The sequence below is a fragment of the Silurus meridionalis genome, chromosome 6 (genome assembly GCF_014805685.1).
Source record: "Silurus meridionalis isolate SWU-2019-XX chromosome 6, ASM1480568v1, whole genome shotgun sequence".
In the NCBI taxonomy this organism is placed as follows: Eukaryota; Metazoa; Chordata; class Actinopteri; order Siluriformes; family Siluridae; genus Silurus; species Silurus meridionalis.
Genome location: NC_060889.1, coordinates 26,685,666 through 26,705,455, shown reverse-complemented (window position 1 = coordinate 26,705,455; position 19,790 = coordinate 26,685,666). Strand labels below are relative to the sequence as shown.

The 19,790-nt window shown below is 37.1% G+C and overlaps 1 long non-coding RNA gene across 1 annotated transcript; it reads right to left on the bottom strand.

Moving 5' to 3' along the window:
- Window positions 1-3,321: 3,321 nt before the first annotated feature.
- Window positions 3,322-6,193, bottom strand: LOC124387827. Its single transcript, XR_006926232.1, has 4 exons — window positions 6,114-6,193; window positions 5,950-6,032; window positions 4,385-4,482; window positions 3,322-3,455 (listed from the first exon to the last, which is right to left on the bottom strand). It is a non-coding gene; the product is annotated as an uncharacterized LOC124387827 (long non-coding RNA).
- Window positions 6,194-19,790: the final 13,597 nt, after the last annotated feature.

Below are 19,790 nucleotides of genomic sequence, written 5' to 3'. Positions count from 1 at the left end.
TTGCTTTCAACAGGAGACGGACTTCAGAGTTCATCCACGGCTTCTGGTTAGGAAAGCATTTCACGTGTTTGACAGTAGTGACATTGTCAATGCACGTGTTAATATGGTCCATTAGCTTTACTGACTCTATTCCTTAGGAACCTAGAAGGAAAATACATAAAAAAATTCTAGGGAAACAAAATGTGATTGTTTACACAGCTGAAGAAAGAAATTTCTTTGTCATTAACTCTGTAGACATTTTGTGTACTGCTTTGCTTACTGTTCTTGTATGTGTTTCTGTAAAAATGATTTGGGTCAATGCATTCGATGGACATTCATCTGAAAACTCTGTTTCTCTGGAACATTCTTTGTATGTTCAGTGCTCATCCACAAACTTTAATCTTCCACTTCATTAGGAATACCTGCACACCTGATTACACACTTTTGTATACAATAGTATTTGTATTGTAGAGAACAGACCCAGAACCAACATTATAACTGTTTCTGATATATTTTTTTAAAACAATTACCAGTCAACAATCCACATCTTTTTTTTTTTTGTTGCAAACAATTTCTGGTCATTTTAAGTACATTATGGTATTTTTGAACATCGTACGTATAACAGATAATGTAAGGTTGTGAAACCTTCACACACACAAATAAAAGCTTTCATAATAATTATTATAAATATAATTGTTATAATTATATTATTATAAATAATCATTTACCTGATTATTCTCTTGGACCCTAATAATAAAATTAGCATTTTGTAAGATGTTCTTGTATGTGTTTCTGTCCAAATGTTTTGGGTCAATGCCCAATGTTCCTAAGTTCTTCTGGATCCTCTGGTGGCTCTGGCATTAGAAGGTAATATGTAAAAAAAAAAAAATCATTAAATTAAAATGGGGGCACTTTTACATGTTTTTGATATCATTATTAATAGTAGTAGGTTTTTGTCATTTCAACAATATACATTACCCCAGGAATGAGGCGCTACAAAATAAAACAGAAGATTATTATATATTATTAAATATATATATATATATATATATATATATATATATATATATATATATATATATATATATATATATATATATTCCATACAATTCTAAACAAACAAAAAAAATCCCAGGAGTTTCTAAAATATTTAATGCAATTCGTCTTTCCTCCCATTCTAAACATTAATATAAACATTATTTAACACTATGTGTACATGAACTATCAAATAATTTTAGATTATGCTACTGTAACAATCATTTTTTAATAACTAAAGTGATATGTCGGCTATATTTATGTGTGAGATTGTTTATATCTTAAAGTCATTTGCTTTTTCACCAATATAGTTGAGGATTCAGTAGTTGGTTGATTCACCACAAAAACAACACATCAAATGCAGGTTCAGACAGATACTCAAGTGTACAAACTACAGACAGTGTTCCAACCTTCTCACTTCATCTTTTATTGTATCTGTATGACTCTCTCTCTCACCACTTTATTGTTCCTTTTGTTTCTAGCCTCAGTTTTGCTGCTCTCCACATAGGAGAGGAAGTAAAAATTTGCATTTTTTAAATTACTTTGGATGTGACTTTTAATAGCTATGGTATAAATAATAGATGTAAGATATATTGTACAATGTTATATATATATTATTGCTTTCAGTTTGATGTGTTTGTGCAAGGTAGAGTAGATAAACACTTTGTTAGTAAATGTGGCCATTGCAGCTGCAATACACAGAAAATATTCAGTTTAATAATGTGGAAACACACACACAGAATAAAAACTGTTTTCACCTCTGCATGCTAGAGTTTATCTTTAGCTGAGGACCACTGGATTGTTATTTTTTTCATTCAGTCTCCAATCTCCTTCAGGTTGCATCTCCTACATAGAACATAGTCGACCTGTGTGCACCTTCCTCCACTCTTATACGTCACCCTATGATCCTCCTTCTACTTAAAATACGTATTCACCACTGCCATTTCCATCCTTTTAGCAAAATCTTCCACCATCTGCCCTTCCACATTACTCTCCTTTAAGCTATGTCTACCCATAACCTCCTCATCACCTCTGTTCTCTTCACCTACATGTCCATTAAAGTCTGCACCAATCACCAATCGTTCATTTCTAGGTACACCATCTACCACTTCATCTAATTTACTCCAGAATCTTTCCTTCTCCTCCATCTCACAGCCGACTTGTGGAGCATAGGCACTGATGACATTTATCATCATACCTTCAACTTCCAGCTTCACGTTCATCACCCTATCAGAAAATCTCTTCACCTCCACTACACTCCTACTGTACTCTTCCTTCAGAAATCACCCCTACACCATTTTTCTTTCCATCCACACCATGGTAGAACAGTTTAAACCCACCTCCAATGTTCCTGGCCTTACTTCCTTTCCACTTGGTCTCCTAAACACACAACATATCTACCTTTCTCCTCTCCATTATATCAGCTACCTCTCTCCCTTTACCAGTCATAGTGCCAACATTTTAAGTACCAACCCTAACCTCTATTCTCCTACACTTCTCCTTTTCCTGCCGTCTCTGTAGACGTCTTCCTCTTCTTTTTTTCCTCCTTCAGCCAACAGTAGCCCAATTTCCACCGGTACCTTGTTGGCGAACGATAACTGTGGCAGTCGTTGGTAACCCGGGCCTCGACCGATCCGGTATGAAATTCTTATTTGTGATCCGCACGTTCGATTTGGCACATGTGGATGCCCTTCCTAATGCAACCCTCCCATTTATCCGGGCTTGGGACCAGCACTAAGAGTGAACTGACTTGTGCAACCCTAATAGCTGGGTTATTAAGTATTATGTTTCACATTAATGCGATTCTACATAAAAAATGCAACAGAGTCTCCAAAAATTTCACGTTCACATATTTCAAGTTGCTAAATGAAGAGTGAAAAGATAAAAAATGATTTCATAAACACCCAAATGTAACTTCTTGATTTATTTTTTTTTTTTTAGATTTTTATTTTGCTAAAATAATAGTAATTTGACACAATTCCAACATTGCAATGTAGTTGGCGTAGTGAGGCTGTGTGAATTTCAGACTGTTTTCTTGGCGCAAACAAAGGCATTAAGATGATCACATGGAATGTCATTCCAGTTCTTCCAGGAACCATAGTTCATATGCGCACAGCACTCTCTAGGCATATAATTTGGTTCTTGTGGATTCCATTTGGTGTAAGTCAATTTGGTGCCATCAGACCAAAGCCAGTTTCGTTCCTGGAATAATAAACAGTAAACAGTTCAATTACGGTTGTGACATTTAAGTGCTTATTTATTTGAGGCAATCAACAAAAAAGGGTTTATAATTTTCCCAAACAAACCTTCTCACAGCAAGAAAGGCCAATCCATGTTTCACTTTCACTGGGGTCATGAGTACGGATAACAGACTTGACATGCTGATATTCAGCCTCGCTGCGTATTGAGACCAAGTTTGCACCAAGACTCAGACAGTGTTGCTAAAAAAAGATAAAAGGTTTGGCATCATTATATATAAATATATATATATATATATATATATATATATATATATATATATATATATATATATATAATATACAGTGGAACCCGGTTATGTCGATGTCGTAGGAGGCAAAAAGCATCGAGGTAACCGATGATCGAGATAAACAAAAATCAAAATGGCGGCAATATATTATTGTGCTTGAAATTTCTTTATGTACATGATGTGCGTTAATAAATGAGAATGTGCATGCACGTGTTTTTGAAGGTTTTTTTTACACAACAGCGTTGCCGCGATTTGTTTGATGAAGGCATGCTATAAAAATGTACATACGTTTGTTAACAACAAAAGGCATTAGTGCACCTACTAACAGCAGAGATTTACCAGTATACAATACAAACCACCGTCCATTCTCCATACAAACCTTTATTATATTCTCCAACATTATAAACACACGCGCGCGTCGCTCCTTACTGAGAGAGCCGTGCTCCTTACCCTGCTCGCGCACGCGCTCGGTAAGGAGCACGGCTCTCGGTAAGGAGTTGAAGCCGGGAGCGCCGCGCTCCCGTTCATCGCATAACATTTAACAAAAAAATGCACATGTATCTGTAAGGTTCGATTTTTCCGCCACTTTCACGAGTTCTTCTGCGGCTGCACAGTGCCGATCCACATAACTGACGTTAAAATTTCTAATTTTTCCCCCCTTGTGCTCGAGATATTAGGGTTCGGCGACATAAAAAAGTCGACATAACCGATAAAAAATGCTTAGAAAAAGCGAGAATTTGGCGGTTCCACTTCAAAAACGTCGACTTAATAGGGTTGTCGTGGTAACCGAGGGCGAGATAACCGGGTTCCACTGTATACAAATACATATACAAATATATAATTTTTTTTGTAATGTCAAAATATATTGAGTTACTACAGAACCTCAGCAGACGCCCAGTCCATCTTGATTCCGATATATATGTAGCTGCAGCCTCCAGATGTAACCCAGCCATGACCATCATGTGCATTTGCATGCCAGGCTTGGTGAAAAAAAAAGGACATTATTTTATCTAAACAACACTTCTGAAAAAACCTAATGGCTATTTTTTAAATAAAGTGTGGCAAAGAATGAATAAACTCTGGGGTTTTTTTTATTATAAAATAAATGTAGAGTAGAGACTAATCGGAATGTAATAGATCCCAATATTAGTGGTGAAAACACTTTCAATTTAATACTAACATTCAGATTGATTATAGAAAATATAGAAATAGTTTCACAGTCTGAAGTTATACAACAGGCCTATTTCTCTCAAATATTGTTCACAAATCTGTCTATATCTGTGTTAGTAAACACTTCTCCTTTGCAGAGATAATCCATCCTCCTCACAGTTATGGCAGGTCAAAACGATGAAAAACAGCATGATTGTTGCACAGGTGTGCCTTATGCTGGCCACAATAAAAGGCCAGCCTTTTGTTCAGTACATTTCCTCATTAAAATCATTAACTTGTGTACTAGATCCCATACCTACTGGTTTCTTTAAATATATACCACATGAAGCAAACAAACCTCTTCTGAAAAAACCCACATACTTCCCTTAACATTGGTTATGTACCTAAATAATCTAGAATAGCATTTATTAAACCCTAATAAAAAAACTTAAAATTGACCCCTGCCAGCTATTGCACTTTATATTGAAAATGTGTTCCTTTAATCAAACACAACTAGTTTGAGATTTCCATCACCTCATCATTTTTTTTTTAACTACACTAGAAACCCCCACCCCACCCCCGCTGTAACAAGTTACTCTGTAAATTTTTATTTTGGGTAAATTTAAAATGAGCTACTTTTTACTTTCACTTCAGTAGATTTTCAGGCTGGTAACTTTACTTGTACTTATGTAAAATTTCATTGAAGTAACAGTACTTTTACTTGAGCAGAATATTTTATCACTCCTTCCAACCTCTGTCAGCCTCTGAGCAAAGCTGCTTCTCTTTTTTTTTTTTTTGCTTGACCTTAATGCAGCTTTTGGAATGAAGATGGATGGAAGAACTTTTACTAGGATCCCATGCAGCTAGAAGTAAGTTTTCTGATTACATCGTATCTCTGAACTGTCTTTTTATTTAATCTTGTGCAGCAGTTAAGGACCTTGATGTGGTTTACTCCAGTGGGTATATTTAACATATATACACACATAACCATCCTGTCACATCAGTGGCTCTGATGTTGGTTAAATTTAGTAACAGAACATAGGGAAATGTAAGTTTATAATGGCTATTGATCCTCATTGTGTTAAATATTAATTTATTTTTTGTCAGCAAGTAATAAAAGAAAACTAAAGATAACCCAATGTGTAAAGTATGTTTACCTTGTTTACATTTATATTTCTTATACATATAGTTAGCAGTTTTCCCTGATCAACAATAATGGAGAGCAGAGCAATTCTTCTATTCAATTAAAATCCCATAAACAAACCATAGTTTCACTACTGACTTTTAAAGACTCTTACCAAATTCTGTTGTTGCCCAGGCAAGAAGAACAAGAAAAACCACCACTTTAGTATGAAAAACCATAGTTCTGGCTTTGCAGGCACTGCAAGGAAAATACAAGTTAAATGAATGTACAGTTTAAATACAGGTTATTAAATGTGTTAAACCACCCATAAGCACTTACATGTAATCAGGAGTCTCTTCTTGCTTGATGTAAAACACTGAGGTAAGTGGTAATGCTTATATTGTGATGGAGAAAGAAACCTCCCCTTTTCCCAAGAAAAAAAAAAGCAAACAAAGTTATTCATACTTATTAAATACAATTTTAATTAAAATTTTAAATTAAAGTCATTGTAAATTGTATTATGACCATTTTGCTTGATACAGTTAAATCACAGCTATCTATCTATATGTGAGCTGTATTCCATTATATTAGAAAACCAGGTCAGCTGATGCACTGCGTGGAAGAACTTTCAAGTTAAATTTTTTTGAACCATCAACCACCTTTTAATGTTTACCAACCTTTACTATCTTAGTTATGCTTTTTTTTAAATAACTTTTCTTTTACTGACAATGCTGTTAAAACATGGAATAAAAAAATCGTGTTTTTCTTAATTAACATTAAAAACATACTGTATAATAAGATAAGATAAGATACGATAAGATAAACCTTTATTCGTCCCACAGTGGGGAAATTTCTAGTGGACTGACTACAAAAAATCTATATAGTTTACAAAATAATTTACAAAAAATAGTCCTGGAATTACAGCACAAATTTACCTGGTGCAAAGGGAACCTACCCAAAAACCTTGTCCTGGGTATAACAAACAAAATGATTAATTCTACTCTATTTAAATGTATATTAAATTCATATGACTATATTTGTTGACACGGTACAATCACACATATACCTGGTGCAAATTTAATCTTTAATAGAAACCTGTACCAAAAAAGGAATTGTGGTTCTAATTGAGTTGTACTGATACAGGAGTATTGTTTTCAAAAAGTAAACTGTATCAAATACCTGCTATTCATCAGAGACAGGTTACAGGAAGCATTTACAGTGCTCATGTTCATGCTGTTACTTTTGCTGATATTCAGTATTTTGATTTAAAATAATGTGCAAACTGTATAAAGTGTGGGGTACATTAGCTTTATTTACTTTATTACTTAGGAACCTAGAAGGAAAATACAAAATGTGATTCTTTGTTTACACAGCTGAAGAAAGAAATTTCTTTGGCATTAACATTTTTGCTTTGCTTTGCTTACATTGGATGGACATTCATCTGAAAACTCTGTTTCTCTGGAACATCTTTTGTATGTTCAGTGCTCAATTACTTAAAGTTAATCTTCTACATTATTAGGAATGCCTGCACACCTGATTACACACTTTTGTATACAATAGTATGTGTACTGTAGAGAACAGACCCAGAACCAACATTACAACTGTTTCTAATATTTTATAATAATTTTTTTTTAAACAATTACCAGTCAACAATCCACATCTTTAATTTTTTGTTGCAAACAATTTCTGGTCATTTGAGACAGTGCTAATTTTAAGTACATTATGGTATTTAACATTGTACATATAACAGATAATGTAAGGTTGTGAACCCTTCACACACAAATAAAAGCTTTCATAATAATAATTATAAATATACTTGTTATAATTATATTATTATAAATAATAATTTACCTTATAAAATGTAATGCGTAATTAATGCATGCATCTTAATGCTTAAGCAATGTACAAAATCCATCCGGACTATGTTCAAACACATGTGAGTTATTTCCATATCACCTTATGCATAAAGACAAAAATAGGGTTATTAACTGATAAGATTAAATTATTCTTGTATTCATTGTGTTACATTTTTGTTAATTATACAATCATTTCTGATGATTAATGTGAATCATGTTTATCTACATTTATCCAATAAGCTTTAAGTTCTTTGCCTCCCTGTAACTAACTGCATAACAAACTATTTAATTGTATGTAAAACTTTAGAGTGAGTTATTTTCTTTGGGTGTGATATGAATAAATATTTTATTTTGAAATCAACTGTATTTTTCAGTTTAAATTTCTTTGCATCAGTTCATATTTATTAGGTGCAGTCTGTGTGACTTAGTGATAGAGATATTGTGTAACTATGAAACATTTAAACAATAGAAAACACCTCCAGGATTCTATGTCTTGTTCCTTATTGATCTTAAATTAATTTATTTGGTATCAATATCACCAATGGGCCTCTATAAGAGCTCATTTCAGGTTTCTTTTTTTTTTTTTTTTACAATTTTCAATAACGTATTTCTTTTCGAAAGACTAAAAATTCTAAACACACAATTGATTAAATTACTTTAAAACAAACAAATAAACAATTCCTAAATGGTTATCAGATAACAGCAGATAACCATTTAGAAATTGTTTATGTACATTAATTTTAAATCTTAGAATGATTTAACTATAACAAATACTTAAATCCTTCTAAGATTTAAAATTAATGTACATTTTCTAACAGTGTTTTCTTCTTTTTTTATAAATGTTTTAGTATTTTTAGTATTCACTATTGTTGCTACACATATTAGTTTGTGTTAAATCTTACTGGGTTTTCTTCTGCTGAATGAATTCTATGTATTCCATTTATTAAATATTATAGTATATTTATTGTTCTGTGTTAGTAAACAATTGTTTGGTAAACAAAAAGCTAAATAAGTTGTACATTTGAGTACAAAATTGAAGACAATGTAAAACTTAAAAAAACGTACTATTTTAGTGTGTTTGATGGGAAAAGTTATGTGAAAGTTAAAAAGATTTAAAGCATTCAGGTTCAAAAGGCCATGTAGTTGTAGTTCTACAACATAATAAAAGTATAATAAAAATATATGAAATTGCCAAAATCACAGGACTCTTTGACAGTAAAGCAATATTTATACATACACTCTGCATTAACTCTCCTTAAACATATTCCACATTAATCAGTTTATTTGTGTTGACTTTATTCAACATATCCTCATTCTTCCCTGAAAAATAAGTTGATTTTGAATTTCATGGCATCAACACATCTCAAAAAAGTTGGGACAAGGCCATGTTTACCACTGTGTGGCATCCCCTCTTTTTTTTTTATAACAGTCTGCAAACGTCTGGGGACTGAGGAGACAAGTTGCTCAAGTTTAGGAATAGGAATGTTTCCCATTCTTGTCTAATACAGGCTTCTATTTGCTCAACTGTCTTACGTCTTCTTTGTCGCATCTTCCTCTTTATGATGCGCCAAATGTTTTGTATGGGTGAAAGATCTGGACTGCAGGCTGGCCATTTCAGTACCCGGATCCTTCTTCTTCTACGCAGCCATGATGTTGTAATTGATGCAGCATGTGGTCTGTCATTGTCATGTTGGAAAATGCAAGGTCCTTCCTGATAGAGACGACGTCTGGATGGGAGCACATGTTGTTCTAGAACTTGGATATACCTTTCAGCATTGATGGTGCCTTTCCAGATGTGTAAGCTGCCCATGCCACATGCACTCATGCAACCCCATACCAGCAGAGATGCAGGCTTCTGAACTGAGAGCTGATAATAACTTGGGTTGTTCTCATTCTCTTCAGTCCGGATGATATGGCGTCCCAGTTTTCCAAAATGAACTTAAAATTTTGATTCATCTGACCACAGAACAGTTTTCCATTTTGCCACAGTCCATTTTAAATGAGCCTTGGTCCAGAGAAAACGCCTGGGCTTCTGGATCATGTTTAGACATGGCTTCTTTTTTGACCTAAAGAGTTTTAACCGGCAACGGCGAATGGCACAGTGGATTGTGTTCACCGACAATGTTTTCTGGAAGTATTCCTGAGCCCATGTTGTGATTTCCATTACTATGCCACCCTTAGTCACAATCAGTAGGCCGAGGTTCTTTTACTGATGTTTATTACACTTGACATTAACACCGACATCAACACCATAGAACACTTTGCCTGCTTGTGGACTAAGAGTGGTAACTTCTTGCACAAACATATTTTAATTTAACACATCTCACTTTACAATAAGTCTACCAGTCATTAAGAAGAAGGAGGATCATAGGGCGATGTATAAGAGTGGGGGAAGGTGCACACAGGTGGACTATGTGCTATGCAGGAGATGCAACCTGAAGGAGATTGGAGACTGTAAGGTGTTCACAGGGGACAGTGTAGCTAGACAGCATCGGATAGTGGTCTGTAGAATGGTTGTGGAGGCGAAGAAGAAGAGGAGGAGAGTGAGGACTGAAAGAAGAATAAGATGGTGGAAACTGAAGGAGGAACAGTGTAGTGAGAGGTTCAGGGAAGAGGTCAGACAGAGGCTCGGTGGTGTTGAAGAGGTGTTGGATGATTGGGCAACTACTGCAGGAGTGTTGAGGGAGACAGCTAAAAAAGTACTTGGTGTGACATCTAGAAATAGAAAGGAAGACAAGGAGACATGGTGGTAGAATGAGGAATTGCAGGAGAGCATAAGGAGAAAGAGGTTGGCAAAACAGAAGTGGGATAGACAGAATGATGAGAAAAGTAGGCAGGAGTACAAGGAGATGCAGCAGCAGGTAAAGAGGGATGTGGCGAAAGCCAAGAAAAAGGCATCTGAGGAGCTGTATGAGAGGTTGGACACTAAGGAAAGAGAAAAGGATTTATACCGATTGGCCAGGCAGAGGGACTGAGCAGGGAAGGATGTGCTGCAAGTTAGAGCAGTAAAGGATGGAAGTGGAAATGTGTTGACTAGTGAGGAGAGTGTGTTAAGAAGGTGGAGGGAGTATTTTGAGCAGCTGATGAATGTTGGATGATGTGGAGTTGGTAAAGCAGGATGTAGATAGGATTAGTAAGGAGGAAGTGACAGCAGCGGTTAAGAGGATGAAGAGTGGAAAGTCGGTTGGACCAGATGACATACCGGTAGAAGCGTGGAGATGTTTAGGAGAGATGGCAGTGGAGTTTTTAACCAGACTGTTTAACAGGATTTTGGAAGTTGAGAAGATGCCTGAGGAATGGAGAAGGAGTGTGCTGGTACCGATCTTTAAGCATAAGGGAGATGTGCAGACCTGAACAGGGGAATTAAATTGATCAGTCACACCATGAAGTTTTGGGAAACAGTAGTGGAAGCCAGGCTGAGAGAAGAGGTGACCATCTGTGAGCAACAGTATGGTTTCATGCCGAGGAAGAGCACCACAGATGCCTTATTTGCTTTGAGGATGTTGATGGAGAAGTATAGAGAAGGACAGAAGGAATTGCATTGTGTATTTGTGGATTTAGAGAAAGCGTACCAAGAAAGTGCCAAGAGAGGAGTTGTGGTATTGTATGAGGAAGTCAGGTGTGTCAGAGAAGTATGTAAGGGTGGTGCAAGACATGTATGAGGACAGTGTGACAGCAGTGAAGTGTGCAGTAGGTACGACAGACTGGTTCAGGGTGAAGGTTGGACTGCATCAAGGATCGGCCCTGAGCCCTTTCCTGTTTGCAGTGGTGATGGACAGGTTGACGGACGAGGTCAGACAGGAGTCTCCCTGGACTATGATGTTTGCGGATGATATTGTGATTTGTGGTGAGAGTAGGGAGCAGGTTGAGAAGAGCCTGGAGAGGTGAAGGTATGCGCTGGAGAGAAGGGGAATGAAAGTCAGTAGGAGTAAGACAGAGTACATGTGTGTGAATGAGAGGGAGGGCAGTGGAGTGGTGCGGTTGCAGGGAGAAGAGCTGGAGAAGGTGGAGGAGTTCAGGTACCTAGGTCAACAGTGCAAAGTGTGTTAGAGAAGTAAAGAAAAGAGTGAAGGCAGGGTGGAGTGGGTGGAGAAGAGTGACAGGAGTGATTTGTGATAGTAGGGTATCTGCAAGAATGAAAGGGAAAGTTTATAGGACTGTGGTGAGACCTGCGATGTTGTATGGATTAAAGACAGTGGCATTGAGTAAAAGACAGGAGGTGGAGCTGGAGGTAGCAGAACTGAAGATGTTAAGGTTTTCGTTGGGAGTGACGAGGATGGACAGGATTAGAAATGAGTTTATTAGAGGGACAGCGCATGTAGGATGTTTTAGTGACAAATTGAGGGAGGCGAGATTGAGATGGTTTGGACATGTGCAGAGGAGGGACATGAATTATATTGGTAGAAGAATGCTGAGGATGGAGCCACCAGGAAGGAGGAAAAGAGGAAGACCAAGGAGGAGGTTTATGGATGTGGTGAGGGAAGACATGCAGGTAGTTGGTGTGAAAGAGGCAGATGTAGAGGACAGGGTGGTATGGAGACGGATGATCCGCTGTGGCGACCCCTAATGGGAGCAGCCGAAAAAAGAAGAAGATTTAGTCTATCAGTCAAATATACATATTATAAAAAAAATGTTGAATTATAAAAATAAACAAGTTAAACTAACAAAAAATAACAGAAATAAATAAACATTTAATTGTGAAGACGCCACCTTATGTACATGACATAGTAAAAACAGAATGTTTATGACTGCAGATACAATTACAGTAGCATTCCTGTATGTGATGCAGTGCAGTCTAAGGGCCACACATATACCTGGTGCAAATATATTCTTTGATAGAAACCTGTACCGAAAAGGACATGTGGTTCTAATTAATTTGTACTGATACAGGAGTATTGTAAACTGTATCAAATACCTGCTATTCATCAGAGACAGGTTACAGGAAGAATTTACAAGGCTCATGTTCATGCTGTTACTTATGCTAATATTCAGTATTTGGATCCAAGAGAATGTGCAAACTGTATAAAGTGACTCTATTCCTTAGGAACCTAGAAGGAAAATACATAAAAAATATTGTAGGGAAACACAATGTGATTGTTTACACAGCTGAAGAAAGAAATTTCTTTGTCATTAACTCTGTAAACATTTTGTGTACTGCTTTGCTTACTGTTCTTGTATGTGTTTCTGTAAAAATTATTTGGGTCAATGCATTCGATGGACATTCATCTGAAAACTCTGTTTCTCTGGAACATTCTTTGTATGTTCAGTGCTCATCCACAAACTTAATCTTCCACTTCATTAGGAATACCTGCACACCTGATTACACACTTTTGTATACAATAGTATTTGTATTGTAGAGAACAGACCCAGAACCAACATTATAACTGTTTCTGATATATTTTTTAAAACATTTACCAGTCAACAATCCACATCTTTTTTTTTTTGTTGCAAACAATTTCTGGTCATTTTAAGTACATTATGGTATTTTTGAACATCGTACATATAACAGATAATGTAAGGTTGTGAAGCCTTCACACACACAAATAAAAGCTTTCATAATAATTATTATAAATATAATTGTTATAATTATATTATTATAAATAATAATTTACCTGATTATTCTGTTGGACCCTAATAATAAAATTAGCATTTTGTAAGATGTTCTTGTATGTGTTTCTGTCCAAATGTTTTGGGTCAATGCCCAATGTTCCTAAGTTCTTCTGGATCCTCTGGTGGCTCTGGCATTAGAAGGTAATATGTAAAAAAAAAAATCATTAAATCAAAATGGGGGCACTTTTACATTTAATTTGTCAGCCAGGTTCTGCTCTTCTGCAGTCCCCTCTACTTGTTTTTATAGCTTTGAGGTTCTTTTTATCATTTTAATACGAATTTCACATTGTTTATTGCCTTAGAGGAATAACTTTTGCACTGCACAAAATTCTTAACATTTAATCCTTAAGCAATGTAAAAAATCTATCCAGACTATGTTCAGACACCTGTGAGTTATTTCCATATCACCTTATGCATGATGACAAGAATAGGGTTGTGAACTGATAAGATGAAATTATTCTCGCATTCATTGTGTTACATTTTTGTTATCATTATTAATAGTAGTAGGTTTTTGTCATTTCAACAATATACCTTACCCCAGGAATGAGGTGCTACAAAATAAAACAGAAGATTATTATATATTATTAAATATATATATATATATATATATATATATATATATATATATATATATATATATAGTACAGACCAAAAGTTTGGATACACCTTCTCATTCAGAGTTTTCTTTATTTTCATGATTATGAAAATTGTAGAGTCACACTAAAGGCATCAAGGGCTATTTGACCAAGAAGGAGAGCGATGGGGTGCTGCGCCAGATGACCTGGCCTCCACACTCACCGGACCTGAACCCAATCGAGATGGTTTAGGGGTGAGCTGGACCGCAGAGTGAAGGCAAAAGGGCCAACAAGTGCCAAGCATCTCTCGGGGAACTCCTTCAAGACTGTTGGAAGACCATTTCAGGTGACTACCTCTTGAAGCTCATCAAGAGAATGCCAAGAGTGTGCAAAGCAGTAATCAAAGCGAAAGGTGGCTACATTGAAGAACCTAGAATATGACATTTTTCAGTTGTTTCACACTTTTTTGTTATGTATATAATTCCATTTATGTTATGTATATAGTTCCAACCTTCTCACTTCATCTTTTATTGTATCTGTATGACTCTCTCTCTCACCACTTTATTGTTACTTTTGTTTCTAGTCTCAGCTTTGCTGCTCTCCACATAGGAGAGGAAGTAAAAAAAAAAAAAGAATATTTGCATTTTCTTAATTACGTTGGATGTGACTTTTAATGGCTATGGTATAAATAATAGATGTAAGATATATTGTACAATGTTATACAGTGCCCTCCACAATTATTGGCACCCCTGTTTAAGATGTGGTCGTGGACTTCTAAAAATCCTCCTTTTTTTTAAAACAACATAGAACCCAAATGCAAAAAAAGAGAAAATCCAACCTTTCATTTAAGTACATAACTTTGGTGGTAAAAAAAAAATCATACATTTAGAAAAAAAAACAAACTTGAAATCATGTGTCCCACAATTATTGGCACCCCTAACAATTCCTCTGAAAAATTTAATTTTTTATTTTTTTTTTATATATTTTGCTGTAGTTGCTAAGGTTGGTCAGGGTATCTAGGGACTTTTAATTAGTAATTCATGATTTTCTGTTTCCCTGGGGTATAAATATGACGTGACACAGAGGCCTAATTCTCTTACCCATTTGTCAACATGGCAAAGACAAGAGAACACACCATTCAAGTAAGGCAGATGTGTGTCGACCTTCATAAGTCAGGCAATGGCTACAAGAAAATAGCCACTCGCCTTAACTTGCCGGTATCTACAGTCAGAGGAATCATTAAGAAGTTTAAAACAACTGGAACAGTGACAAACAGGGCTGGAAGAGGTCCCAAGTTTATCTTGCCACAACGCACAGTGAGGAGGATGGTAAGAGAAGTAAAAAAATTTCCCAAGCTCACCGTCACAGAATTGCATCAAAGAGTGGCATCTTGGGGTCACAGAGTCTCCAAAACAACCATCAGACGCTCTCTACATGCCAACAAGCTGTTTGGGAGGCATGCAAGGAAAAAGCCTTTTCTCACTAACACTCACAAATGTAAACGTCTGGAGTTTGCTAAGCGGTACTGGGACTTCAACTGGGATCGTGTGCTTTGGTCAGATGAGACTAAGATTGAGCTTTTTGGCAACAAACACTCTAAGTGGGTCTGGCGTAAAACAAAAGATGAGTATGCTGAAAAGCACCTCATGCCCACCGTGAAGTATGGTGGAGGATCTGTGATGCTGTGGGCCTGTTTCTCTTCAAAGGCCCTGGGAACCTTGTTAGGGTGCATGGCATTATGAACGCTTTGAAGTACCAGGATATTTTAAATAAAAACCTGATGGCCTCTGCCAGAAAGCTGAAGATGGGTCGTCATTGGGTCTTTCAGCAGGATAATGATCCAAAACATGTGGCAAAATCTACACAAAAGTGGTTCAGCAGTCACAAACTCAAGGTCCTCCCATGGCCATCTCAGTCCCCAGACCTCAACCCAATCGAAAACCTGTGGGGCGAGCTAAAGAGAAGAGTGCATAAGAGAGGACCCAGGACACTGGATGATCTAGAAAGATTGTGCAAAGAAGAATGGTCAAAAATCCCTCTCTCTGTGTTCTCCAATCTTGTGAAATGTTATAGGAGGAGATTAAGTGCTGTCTTGTTGGCAAAAGGAGGTTGTACAAAGTATTAACATCAGGGGTGCCAATAATTGTGGAGGGCACTGTATATATTATTGCTTTCAGTTTGATGTGTTTGTGCAAGGTAGAGTTGATAAACACTTTGTTAGTAAATGTGGCCATTGCAGCTGCAATACACAGAAAATATTCAGTTTAATAATGTGGAAACACACACAAAATAAAAACTGTTTTCACCTCTGCATTCTAGAGTTTATCTTTAGCTGAGGACCACTGGATTGTTATTTTCTTTGTCATTCTTGTTCAAGGCCTCTCTTTCAATTCAATTCAATTCAATTCATTTTTATTTGTATAGTGCTTTTAACAATAACAATTTCCCTTGTAGGTACAGATTCAAAAGCCTGGAAAAAAAAGAAGAAAAGACAGTTAAAGATCTTAATCACTGGTTGCACACTTGCGCTGAATTATTTTTGCACCATTGTATCTGGAGCTTAAGCACAGAGTTCAGTTGACAGACCATACAGAACAGAACTGACACATGACTGATTGACCAGTTTTTTGTCTGTCTCATGAAGTCTGGTGGGAAATTTTTAAAGACTTCATCAGCAAATTTAAATGTGGGATATTCACAATTCTTCATGAAATAGATTTATGAATTACATTTACCATGTACAATACCATGGAATTACTAATTGTGAGTAAATAATTAACTTTTTTTTTTTAATTGATACACTTAATTTTATTAAGGTGCTTTCATGCCTACTGGTCTGTTTGCTAGTTGTTTTGTTTTCACATTAAACATAATTATACTGTATATGTAACCCAGCTGGGGTTATTATTTAGCACTATTGCCCATATTTATTTACAGTGGTATTTACATGGGTTTTAATGCAAATAACAGTGTGATAACAATGTGTGTTTTATTCCTATTCCTAAGAATTAAGTAATAAAGCTTGTTAGTGATGCATTTGTTCAGAATGTTTATGGAGAAGTATTGAAAAGCTCAGAAGGAGTTGAATTGTGTGTTTGTGGATTTAGAGAAAGCATATGAGAGGGTGCTGAGAGAGAAGTTGTGGTATTGTATGAGGAAGTCAGGTGCATCAGAGAAGTATGTGAGGGTGGTGCAGGACATGTATGAGGACAGTGTGACAGCAGTGCAGTGTGCAGTAGGAATGAGGATCAGCTCTGAGCCCTTTCCTGTTTGCAGTGGTGATGGACAGGTTTATGGACAAGGTCAGACAGAAGTCTTTGTGGACTATGATGTTTGTGAATGATATTGTGATTTGTGGTGAGAGTGGGGAGCAGGTTGAGAAGAGCCTGGAAAGCTGGAGGTATGTGCTGGAGAGAAGGGGAATGAAAGTCAGTAAGACTAAGACAGAGTACATGTGTGTCAATGAGAGGGAGCAAAGAAGAGTGATGCAGTTGCAGGGAGAAGAGGTGGAGAAGGTGGAGGATTTCAGGTACCTGGGTGCAAAGACAGTGAAAAGTAATGAAGTGTGTGTTAGAGAAGTGAAGAGAGGAGTGCAGGCAGGGTGGAGTGGGTGAAAAAAAATTGTCAGGAGTGATGTGATAGAAGGGTATCTGCAAGAGTGAAAGGGAAAGTTTATAGGACTGTGGTAAGACCTGAGATGTTGTATGGTTTAGAGACAGTGGCATTGACTAAAAGACAGAAGGTGGAGCTGTAGGTAGCAGAGCTGAAGATGTTGATGTTTTCGTTGGGAGTGACGAGAATGGACAGGATTAGAAATGCGTTTATTAGAAGGACAACACATGTAGGACGTTTTGGAGAGAAGGGGAGTAGGTTTATGGATGTGGTGAGGGAAGACATGCAGGTTGTTGGTTTGAAAGAGGCAGATGTAGAGGACAGGGGGGTATGGAGACGGATGATCCGCTGTGGCGACCCCTAATGGGAGCAACCGAAAGAAGAAGAAAACGATCATGCAGATTAGTGTTTGCATGATTCCTGTACAGCATCTGGTGGTTGTATACATGAACACAGCTGTCTCTGGTGTCCATGAATAATGAAAAGTCAGGGTTAGGGTTAGTCAAAATTGTCAAAATTGAGGCCAATTCCTGGTACCCTCTTGATTCAACGTGAATTTCAGGGGGTCACTGACTCTACCTGTGTTCCATGGGTTGTGGCACATGTTTTAGCAGTTTGCCAAAAATAAGATTTTATCCAATGAGGAAAAGTCGATGACAGACATACAGGCACTATTCACTCCACCCAGTTCCAGTTCTGCTTCCCCAGAGTTGATAATATGTGCAGTGGGTGAACGACTACTTACCCACAACTGCACGACGACTGCTTACCCACAACTGCAAATCTTTTCTGGCACTGTTCCAGCCCCAACTAGAAAGGAACACCTAGAAAACTGGACAGAACAAGCCAGGCTGATAAATAGGAGTGCGCTGAAAAGGATTATGCATACTTTTATAGGCCCAGACCTTGACATAGTCAAGGCTGTCTGATTTTCAAGTCCTGAGGCTAGTATTTATCAATACTGTAAATTTTTGGAAAAAACATATGCATATGGAACCTCTGAATAAGAGGAGGACCTGTACTTTGCCTTTGGTCTACGATGTCAGTTTTCTGGGGAAGGATCAAAATATCCTTAACTAAAGTGGTGAGTGTGGCAGCGGGGGCGTGGTCGAACGTCGGTTTGTGAATGGGGGGCGGGGCAGGACGCAGGTGAGCGGGGATTTGCCTCACCTGCAGCTAATAAGACCTGATGTCTGTGCTCTCTTTTTCAGTGATCAAGAGGCGCATAAAAGCAGAAGTAAGCGGAGGCGTGGGTGTGTATGTGTGTGTGCCAGAAGTGCCGGTTGAGCGCTGTGCGACCAGACACCAGTGAACAAAGAAATCATTTAATTAAAAATGGCGGTGACGCCTGTGAACCGACCTGTTGTGGCTGTCCTTTTTCCTCACTCCCACTCGCTTTCCCACAGTGAGAAAAGGAGGATTGACTTCCCAGATGATAAACAAATCAAGGGCTGATCAGATGTTTTTGAAGTGAAGACAGAGAGAGAAGAGACCAGCCACCCACTTTCTTAGCATTTCTTAATAAAATCAAAGAAGCTGCCAGCCAAAAAATCAAGGCATCTGTAAAGCCCAAATGACTGAAGAATGATAATGAACTCCACTGCACTGTGGAGTAAGTCTACTTCCCAGATGTTAATGTGCCCTGCATCAAACATTTTAGTGTAGTTGAATGGATGTCCTAGTCAAGCTTTCTTGGATAGTCACAGGTCACCAGTGTGTTTCACCAGTGGTATTCTACCCACAAAACTGGTTTTAAATAAGTTGTTCCTGAGCCAGCTGAAAGACATGTTAATCGGAGAGGACCAGGAGCCCTGACTATTCCTTAGAGAAGTGAAAGGTATGCAGTCTACAGTGAAGTGTGAGAAGCCTCTAAGAAAATAAATTGTTCTTGTGGAAACCCATGTGGAGAGTCAACTTTCATCTGGAGTGTTTATTCCTCTGACTGGAGATCAAAACCAAACATCAGCTCCTTTACTGTTATTAAAACGCAGTGTTTCTACAGATAACCATCTTTTCTTTAAACTACCCCTGAACTCATGCACGTTATTGCTCCTCAATATTGATTGTTTTTAATTAATACCATGATATATTCCTCTTGGGAACTTCGTGTAACACAAAATATATTTGTCATTTAGAGTTTCTTTTAACATTGTGGTCTGCTTCTAAAATGTTTGAAGGAGTTCACGCTATCCCATACACATTGGAGCACCTATAAATAGCTCTCTTGCCAACCTTTCCATCTTTCTTGAAGATAACAGAACGAGATATGCAAATGTTTATTAAAAAATTAACCACAGGGTTGTTCACAAAAATTTGAAAATTACTGACTGGAAAAAGGGGCGTTCTCAATTTTTGTGAGGATC